Source organism: Cryptomeria japonica, chromosome 7, assembly GCF_030272615.1.
Source record: "Cryptomeria japonica chromosome 7, Sugi_1.0, whole genome shotgun sequence".
Classification (NCBI taxonomy): domain Eukaryota; kingdom Viridiplantae; phylum Streptophyta; class Pinopsida; order Cupressales; family Cupressaceae; genus Cryptomeria; species Cryptomeria japonica.
The window spans coordinates 321110593-321120653 of record NC_081411.1 but is presented as its reverse complement, the minus strand read 5'-3'; positions in this window follow the sequence as shown (position 1 = coordinate 321120653).

Here is a 10061-nt window from a genome sequence, read left to right as displayed (position 1 = left end):
ATTCAATCTCTAAGTGCCTCAAATTTTGACATCAATCAACAAAAAATTTAAAAAACAAACAAAACACTTCCACTTTTTGCCCAAAAGTGGGACTCAACTTCTTGCAGCCACCCACATGACACCATATGAAATCCACTAAGTGATATATATTAAATAAATAATTTGATTAGATTCCTTGGTAAGATTCATTTATTTATTTTTATAATATAAGAGTCCTATTATAATATATCCGTTATTTAATTAATGCATGACGATATACATTAATTATTAATAACACTAAGCTGTTAATAATTAATCTCACATAAAGAAACACTTAGAAGAATTTAACAAGATCACAAAACGCAAAACACACAAAACTCAACTAAATAAAATAAATACATGACCCACATACCAACGTCGGAAAGGTGGCCTAATTGGTGAACCGATAGGGTTGACAAATGACTAACAAGACTCACAATTGAGCAAGCCTAGGGATGATATTTAGGGCCCTAATACTTTCTCCTCCACTTCCATTGGGTTTATTAGGTACGCTCAGACTTGTGGAGCCAAGTGGAGTTGGTACCTTGTACCTTCAATTCTTGCATCACTGAACCACACATACACATATATACATTCAAACACAGTTGATACACTGGCGAAGGAGAATAAAGTAAATGTGTTAGTCCATGCTCAGTAGCATATAAATAAAACTACATTTCATCTTCTATAAAATACAATGCATAAGCAGAATTAACATCTAATCATTCATAAGAAATACTAGTGAAGAGGAATCATGTCATCCTATGTCTCTCCTACGAGAGTGATAGGACATCATTCCCTCGCACCACATTTAGGATTAAACATATAAAACATAATTCAATTCATAATGCATCTCATAAGTGAACTAGATGTGTTAGTATATGGGTCAGTACTCATAAACCATATATATCATCTAATCATCACTCAATCATAAGACATAATCAACATCCATTGCATCATAAATGCAATAATGACATAAACAACAATAATAACCATCATAACATCATCTCATAAGAAAAATTACCATAGAATGAAATATCCTCTAAGCCATATATGAAACTAAATAAATCATCATGAGTCCAACTAAATAGAAACATCATCTAAACAAGGGAGGGGTATCACACTTCTCTATAACACTACTATCTACTCCATTCAATGAAGTAGATGCTATAAACAATAGTTGACTTGGAATGGTTGTTCTTGGTAGGTACATTATTCAATTATAATTAGGTATATAGGTAAAAGAAAGTGATCAATATAAGATAATATGCACCACTAAGTGGAGAATTTTTTCTTATATTAAAATATTGTTTGGATTGTCCAATAGAGGAACACATTCCTAATACACAACACATATTGCATTTAGTGAGCGAATAATTAATTATATAATATTGATTTATCTTGATAACCTCATAGCATTCTACATGTGAAAGAATAACCATTCCAAATATTTCAAAAGCGTCAATAATATATCATTTATGTAAATCCCAAAAATATGTCTTTGGAGTTGTTAGGTTGAAAAAAATTCTCCACTTGCTAGAAATTTCACTCACAAGGCCAACATTGGCATCTCACAAGTGAAATAATTTTAACCAAAAAGATATGGATGGTTTATGATCTTATTTATAATTTGTGTAAATCCCAAAAATATGTCTTCAGAGTTGTTAGATGAAAAAAATTGTTCCACTTGCTAGAAATTTCACTCACAAGGCCAAAATTGTCATCTCGCAAGAAAAATCATTTTAAGGAAAAAACTATGGAGGGTTCATGATCTACAAGAGTGTATTTTATCTCTTGCACAATGAGATCATCTTGAACATGGGAGAGTATTCATAAATTTTAAATTTAGTTGAAATAACTAAAGAAATGATGATTAAGCCCAACTATTGATTTAATGTCAAAAGGGGTCATTGGGTTGAAAGAAAATAAGTATCTTATTGCCTCTATATAGCAATTCCAACACCTCTGTAGTGAGTGCAAGGTGGGGGTAAGATATATGAAGTTTTCTGAAATGTGTTCATAGATAGTACAATTAATTACATTTTACTCTATGAGTAGCTTTATTTTTTATTAATTATATCTAGCTATTCTTGTTATATGAAAACTTTTTGGTACCAATCCTCTTTGGTAAAATGCTATAGTTAATTTGTGACTAATTATAATATATTATCATCAAATTTTCATAGGTTTTATTTTTTAATATAAGAAGTTATCATTTGATAATCATATAGTGATGATTTTTTATTGATCACTACTAATCACAATTATAGTTTCTCTAGTTCAAATTTATTAGAGATTTATTGATATATAATTAGTTTTTTCTATGGATAATATAAATGAATTGATTCACATCTAATATTTTTAAATATGTGTTCTTTGTTTGATGGTCTTTGGAGAGAATGGTAGCAAATCTAGAACTAGCCTCTAGTTAATGAGAATTTTCTATCTATAATATAGGAAATTTTAGACATCATTTTACTAATTTTGTAGTACCCCTACTAGATTTAACTCATTAGACTCTTATTTTATTATTGTTTACTTTCAGTGGAGACATTACCATTATGTGTTATTCAGACTTATATGACTTTATTTCATGCTTTATCTGAATATGAGATATGTACTGTATTTTTTAGTATTTTAGTACTTGTGAATGGTGATAATTTATAGATTAGTGTTATGTACTGATACTTTACTTTATCTATGCAATGTGTAATTATATGTTGCGTGTCTACGAGTGTATTGGATGCAAGGGGACGATTTTCCTTCACACACTCTGGTGAGACAGGGAACATCGTGATTCTCCTTCATCGGTGTGCCTGTCGTGTATTCTATATTTGTATATATGCATATGTGGTTCGATGATGCAGGTCATTGCAGGTACAAGTACTAGGTGGGTATGGGGTATCATCTCCACCTAGATTTGAAGGTCTGAGCATGCCTTATTTGTTTCGATGGGAGTGGAGGAGATAATGGTTGACCCTAATCATACCTCAGTTACACTCTATGAGTGTTGTTAGTTAGTTGTTCCTTCTGTTTTGTTTAGTCGTCAAGTTGGTTGGTCTGACTTTTTCAGAGTCCTTGTTTGGGTGTTCTCAGTTTGTGTGCCCTAGTAGATGTGATTTAATTATTTGAGTTCATGACATTATGTTATAGTTTGCATATTTGATTTATGAAGTATAAATGCTTTAGCGACGATGAATTTCATACATTAAATAAAGTGCTTAAATCAAGTAGCAATTTGCATTAAGTTAGAAATATAGTTTTATTTTAACATTAGGGGTAAATAAATAAAATTAAATGTATTTATTGTACTCTAGATTGTTTTTAAAAATAAATTGGAAATAAATAAAATAAGTTCAATTACTTTCCTAAATATTGTTTTTAGAAAGTTATTTAATTGGGCATGAGAAAAGAATAAAGGAAAAGAGAAAGTGTTGTTTTTAGAATAATGCATTTTTACTTGCCTTTTTGGAAAATTAGAAAATAAATTGAAATGATTTTTAGTTTGAAAGGGGATTATTATTATTTTGGGAGAGAGGAAAATATTTTTGGGGAACCTAAAAAGTTTAGGTTAAATAAAATCTTTATTTTTCATTTCGGGAGTCAACGGGAAGGAGGCGGCTGTGTGTGAAAGAAATTGTCTTGAGATTTCTAGAATGCATGTTCTTGGAGAAGGCCAAGATTTTGGAGATTTCTTAGGAAGGAGGTTCTGATTTCAGGTTGGAAGCCTGTTGCAGGATAAAAGCTCTCCAACAAATTTCTTCCTGGAAAGCTCTACAGGTTGGACAACCTCTTCTTGTTGTTTTACGAAAATCCATTTATTTCTTCCCTTCTTCTGAATGTTGTTTGTTTAAAAAAATAAGAATAAAATAGATGATTAAATGTGTGCAATATTGTTGGAGTATTGGTTATGAAGTTATTGAATATTTCAGTCCATTTGGTTTTAAAAGTAAAATGCAACTCTAGACCATTCCTTTTCCTTTCATGTTCTTGGCTAAAAGCTATTCTGGTTATATTTTTGGTTTATGAAAAGAATTTATTTCCTTGTTTATGGTAGATTAAATTCGTGAAATTTGGGGAAAGTTATGCTAGCAAAATTTTGCTAAAATTCCTTGTGCATGAAAGTTTTCAAATTTGGGAGAAAATTGGGTTTGCTAGAATATTTAGTTTTCAACTATTTTGGTTTTGTTTTCGAATGAGATTATCTGGATTTGGGTTTTCTCCTCTCTGTATTGTATCAGAGATCGAGCCAGAGATTTAAATTATCTCTATTATTTAATATAGCTTTTTATTAAATTTTATATATCTCTGTGTATTTAGTTGTAGATTAATTTAATTTACTTTTGGTATTAAATTTAATCATAAATTAAATTTAATTGGGAAAATGCAATTGAAAATTTTGTTTATGCTATTGCAAATGGTTTTTTTTTTAAATCAATTTTTTTTAATTACTTTTGGGGAGGCGGAGCCTGCTACCCCACAAAACCAGATGCTACCCAAAGGTAGCGACTGCTACCTATGATAATAGTGCTACCGTAATGTAGGCACTACTACCATATGGTAGCAGTGCTACCAAAGGGTAGCACTCACTAACATATGCTACCCGAAGGTAGCGACTGCTACCTACGATAATAGTGCTACCGTAACGTAGGCACTGCTACCATATGGTAGCAGTGCTACCAAAGGGTAGCACTCACTAACATATGGTAGCAGGCTACCTTGCGGTTAGCCTTTTGTTTGCTTTTTAATATTTATTTTTCTTTTAGTTTTAAAAAAATATATAAAATAATATATATATATATATATAAAGCATTGTTATGCTTTGTTTAGAATATGATATTGCGTAATTTTTTATATGTTAGTTATTGAAAATTAAATCTCCATTTAGCATGTAGATTTTATTTATTGGAAAGTCAATCTTCATTTCAAAGAATGTATATTCATGTAATTATATTATATTATTATATATATTTGTAATTTGGAATATGATCTATGTTATGAAAACCATTAAATTGGGATATTTGGTAATTGTTCTTAAACATATGACTAGGGGAAAATTATTGTAATGTGGTAAAAATTAGCTTTTGGACAAATGACAACATTGAATTTCCTTTATTATATAGTTGTATTTTCATATTCTCTGAAGTAACTTTAATTGCAAGTTATGTATGCCTTGGATGTTTAAAGAAAAGATTGTTTGTTTTAGAATCTCAGTGTAAATGTTAATTGTAGTCAAAGCTTTATTTCATTGCAATTTTAGTTGTGTTGTCATCTTGTCGTAAATGGATATACCCCCTTGGTCAGAGGTTGTTGAGTAAACCTGTCGATGTGAGCCATTGTGTATTTTATTGCATATGGTCAATCCTAGTTTATTGATAGTGTACCTTTCACCTGCTTTTGGTCAGGATTAGTTATGGCTGTCAATTTTGCCATAGTGTTCTCATAGAGAGAAACCTTTTCTGTTAGTGTCCTATGAGAGAGAGTGGCTTTCAAGTGGGGGTCGCACCCAAAGTGGATGGCAGGATAACCCCTCAAAAGTCAGTTAAGAAGTGATAAACAAATAATTGATTAGGGGGTGGGTAGCTAGAATATTAAACTAAGATAATGTGCCTCGCACATGGTTGAGTGCTTGTATAGGCTCAGGATGTGGTGAGAAGGCCTAGAATGACAAACCTACCACCTTGTCTTCACGAAGGGATTGGTAGGGTCCACATGATGCTTAGATGGAGCCGGGGGTTTGGGAGAGGTTACGAGGATAACCTAGGATGTGGGACGAGACCTATGGAGGCCTACCTAGGGTAAGCACCTTAAGCCATGTGATGACACTCTCTCCTTAGGATCACTAGTGTTTGTGAGTTGCATCACATGGGTTTTGTGGAGTCATGTTGTACTATTGTACTTGTCTTGCTTGCTTGTTTGAGGGTCTTCTTCTATCTCCCAGCATGGTGGGGTGGTTCCATTTAGGGATCACATGGTTGGGTGGTAGTGCCACTTCCCATCAGATATCTTGTTCTTACCTTCATGCGAGGATCGGCTTCGCTGGTGTTTCTTGGTTCATGACTTTTGTATCTACTCATGTTCAAGATTATTGTATATTTGAGACCATGTGGTCATTATATCAGTAAACTATGTAATCCTTGGTATTGTAACCTATGTATTCAGTTGTATTATTGGAAGCCATGTAATTATTGAATATTGTACTCTTAATTCAATGGAATGTAAGTTATTTCAGTTAACTTTCTTCTTATGTTTAAATCAATCATTGAAATAAATATATTGTAACACTTTAAATCTTTAAATATGGAATTCTATTTTATAAGAATGGTTTTATTATTGTAATTGAATTTCCTAATTAGATCGATAATTAGATTAACCTTTTGTAGTTGTTTAGTTTTAAAGTAATCTTCATTGGTAACCCTTTAGAATGTCATTGTTAGACTTTTGCTCGTGTTAATAAACATGCAATATTATAATTAATGCACTTAATCTTTTAAAAAAAAAAAATTCATGTTTTAGTTGCCTAGATGTGTTGTTTCCCTATCGGGTTCCTGGTGGAGCATTACATTTGGTATCAGAGCCCAAGTTTCAACACTAGGTACTTTGGATTGGTTGTGAGCCCATTTAGCTTGACCTTTTGTGTAGGTCTTAATATTTGTGTTTCCCTTGTTTTATCCTTGTCGTTGATCTGAATCGTTTTCTCTTTTGTATTGTTTGGTCATGGCTAGGAAAGCAAGGGGAGGTGGCCGTATTGGAGGTCGGAATAGAGGCAAAGGTGGGGGACGAGGTCGAGGTTTCGATCGCCCTAGTCCTTCACCACCACCCACTCATGTGAGTGTGGAGAAGGAGCAATCGGTTCATCAGGATGAACCACGTACAAAAGAGAAGGTTCTCGAAAGGGAAGAGCTGAGACAGATGTTTCAAGAGGTTCTAGCTAGGCTAGGCCCCAAGCCTAAGGGTGAGCAGCCTAGTCATGCTCAAGTTGGGGAGTCGCATCATCCAATTCCAGAGGAGAGAGAGAGAGAGAGAGGTCTCCCATAAGGAGAGAGGTCCCAGCTGATCTGGATCCAGCTCCCATAAGTCACATTAGGGACTTTATGAGGACCAGCCCTCCCTTTTTTGATGGTAGAGGCACCGGTCTCAAGGCAGAGACCTGGCTTATCAGTCTGGATCGGTATTTCACTATGTTCCCATACAGTAGCAACACCAAGGAAAGATTTTCTATTATGCATCTGGATAGTTTTGTTTTTATCTGGTGGAGATTAGAGGAGGAGAAGATTGGTGTGTGCATTAACACCATATCATGGGAGATATTTTTGGAGAGATTCAGGGCATGATTTCTCTCACCCTAGTGGAGGCACACTTGGGCTAATGAGTTCCACGCTCTGCATTAATATGGTTTGTCAGTGGATCAATTTGAGCACAGTTTCTATGAGCTTAAACAATATGATAGAATTGGTAACGATGAGGCTATGCTTGTCCAGCACTTCTTAAGGAGTTTGAATGACCGTATCAATGGAGGAGTGAGGGTGTTTTAGCCAGCTTCAGTTGAGATAGCCATGGCGAGAGCTAGATTGGTTGAGCAGAACCTTACCCACACACTTGGTGGTCAGTCTTGTGTGCAGATAGGGAGTGCACCTTTTAGTGGGAACATAGCTCATGGGAATTAGTCCCAGTTAGCTGCAATGTTTAGGACTCCTCAGACACCTGCTAAGGGTGGACAATAGTAGCAGCAGCAACTGCTGAGATGGAAACAATTCCAGGGATAGTAGGGTGGCAATTCTCAACATAGGAGGAACAAGAATTGGTAGATGAGAAGACATCGTCCTTCAGGGCAGTCATCATAGAGTGCATCTCATGCCCCTAGCCAGGGAAGTTTCCAGTAGTCTAGTGAGTCGTTAGGTAGCAGAGGACCACATAGGGGAGCTTGCTTCTCTTGTAGGCAGTTTGGTCACATAGCCGCGCAATGCCCTCAGCGTTCGCACCATATAGGTATTCAGAGGCTAGCAGCATCAGAGCCTATAGTGGGAGATGTAGGTAGATCCCATAGAGTGTTTGCAGTGGTGGATGACCGCCAGGCTGATCATCAGGGTACATTTATTAAGGCAATAGGTGTGTTGTGTTGAATTCCTATCTCTGTACTATTTGATTTCGGTGCTTCAGATTCTTTCATTTCTTCATCCATTATGGAGCGGTACAGACTCGCGTCTACTAAGTAGGCGGATAGGTGGCAAGTAGAGTTGGCTATAGGTGTGCGTGTTTCTGTAGATGCCCTTATTCCTAGTTGTGAGTTGGACCTAGGAACCGTAGTTACCTTAGTTGACCTTTGGGTCATTCCTTTGGGTTCTTATGGAGTTGTGTTGGGGATGGATTGGCTTTCATCTCATAGTGCTCGTGTAGACTACCGCAAGAAGACAGTGGAGTGTTTAGATGACCTTGGCAAGGAAGTGGAGATTGTTGGAGTTCAAAGACCGATATCCTTACGTATGATTTCTGCTATGCAACTTAAGCGATGTATGCGTCAGGGGTGTTAGCTTTTTGTAGTTGCTCTTGAGGATGTGGATGAGGAAGAGAGTCATGAAATTGCTCTTGATGGCCACCCTATTCTTCAAGAGTATGCTGATATGTTTCGGTTGGATATTCCTAATATGCCTCCAAAGCGAGACATAGACTTTTGCATTGATTTGGTTCCTGGTGCATAACCTATTTCGAGAGTTCCATATCAGATGACTACTAAGGAGTTGAGTGAGTTCAAGTTGTAGATAGAAGAATTATTGGCCAAGGGATTCATTCGTCCTAGTGTTTCCCCTTAGGGTGCGCCTGTTATCTTTGTTGAGACAAAGAATGGTTCTCTTCGGTTATGCATTGATTACTAATAGTTGAATAAGGGAACCATCCAAAATCGATATCCATTGCCTCATATAGATGTTCTCTAAGATTGATCAGAAATCTAGGTACCATCAGTTGCGCATTCAAGATGCAGATATTCATAAGACAACATTTTGTACTCGTTATGGACACTATGTGTTCTCAGTGGTGCCATTTGGGTTGACGAACGCGCCTTCAGTTTTCATGAGCCTCATGAATGGGGTTTTTCGCACCTACCTTGGTCATTTTGTCCTTGTTTTCTTAGATGACATTCTGATTTATTCTAGATTTGTGGAAGATCATGAGGGTCACTTGCGTCAGGTGTTACAATGCTTGAGAGAAAATCAGCTTTATGCCAACTTGGCGAAGTGTGACTTCTTCTAGTCAGAGGTGAACTATCTTGGTCATGTGGTTTCGAGAGAAGGTGTATCCATGGATCCTTCAAATATCCAAGCCATTGTTAATTGGCTAGCACTGACCAATGTTTCAAAAGTTTGGATTTTAATGGGTTTGGCCAGATATTACCATCGCTTTGTTCAAGGCTTTTCATGGATAGGACACCCGATTAGTTCTCTTTAGAGGAAAGGGAAGAAGTTTGATTGGTCAGAGCAGTGTAACTCATCTTTTCATACCTTGAAGGAACTCCTTCTCAGTGCTCTGATTTTGCTAGTTCCTGATCCATCTAGAGATTTTATGGTATGCACCAATGCCTCTTTAGAATGTATGGGTGCAGTGCTTATGCCAGATGGACGTGTGGTTGCCTATGAGTCTCGCAAACTCAAGAACCATGAGTTGAACTATCTAGTTCATGAATTGGAGTTGGCAGCTATAGTGCATGCTTTGGTTACATGGAGGCATTTCCTGCTAGGGCGTCAGTTTGAGCTACATAGTGATCACCGTAGTTTAGATTATATATTCACGCAGCCGAACTTGAATGCTTGACATCAGAGATGGATGGAATTCCTCTGTGAGTATGATTTTGAGGTTTGTTATATTCAGGGGAAAGAGAACATGGTGGTAGATGCTTTGAGTCATAGACGACATGAAGTTTCAGCATTGTCCCTTGGAGTAGACTTGAGAGGGAGGATTCTTGGAGTTCTTCCTCAGGATTTTTGGTATCAGGATGTTAGAGCTATGATAGAGTCTGGAAGGCCTTTAAAGGGTATATTTTCTGGATA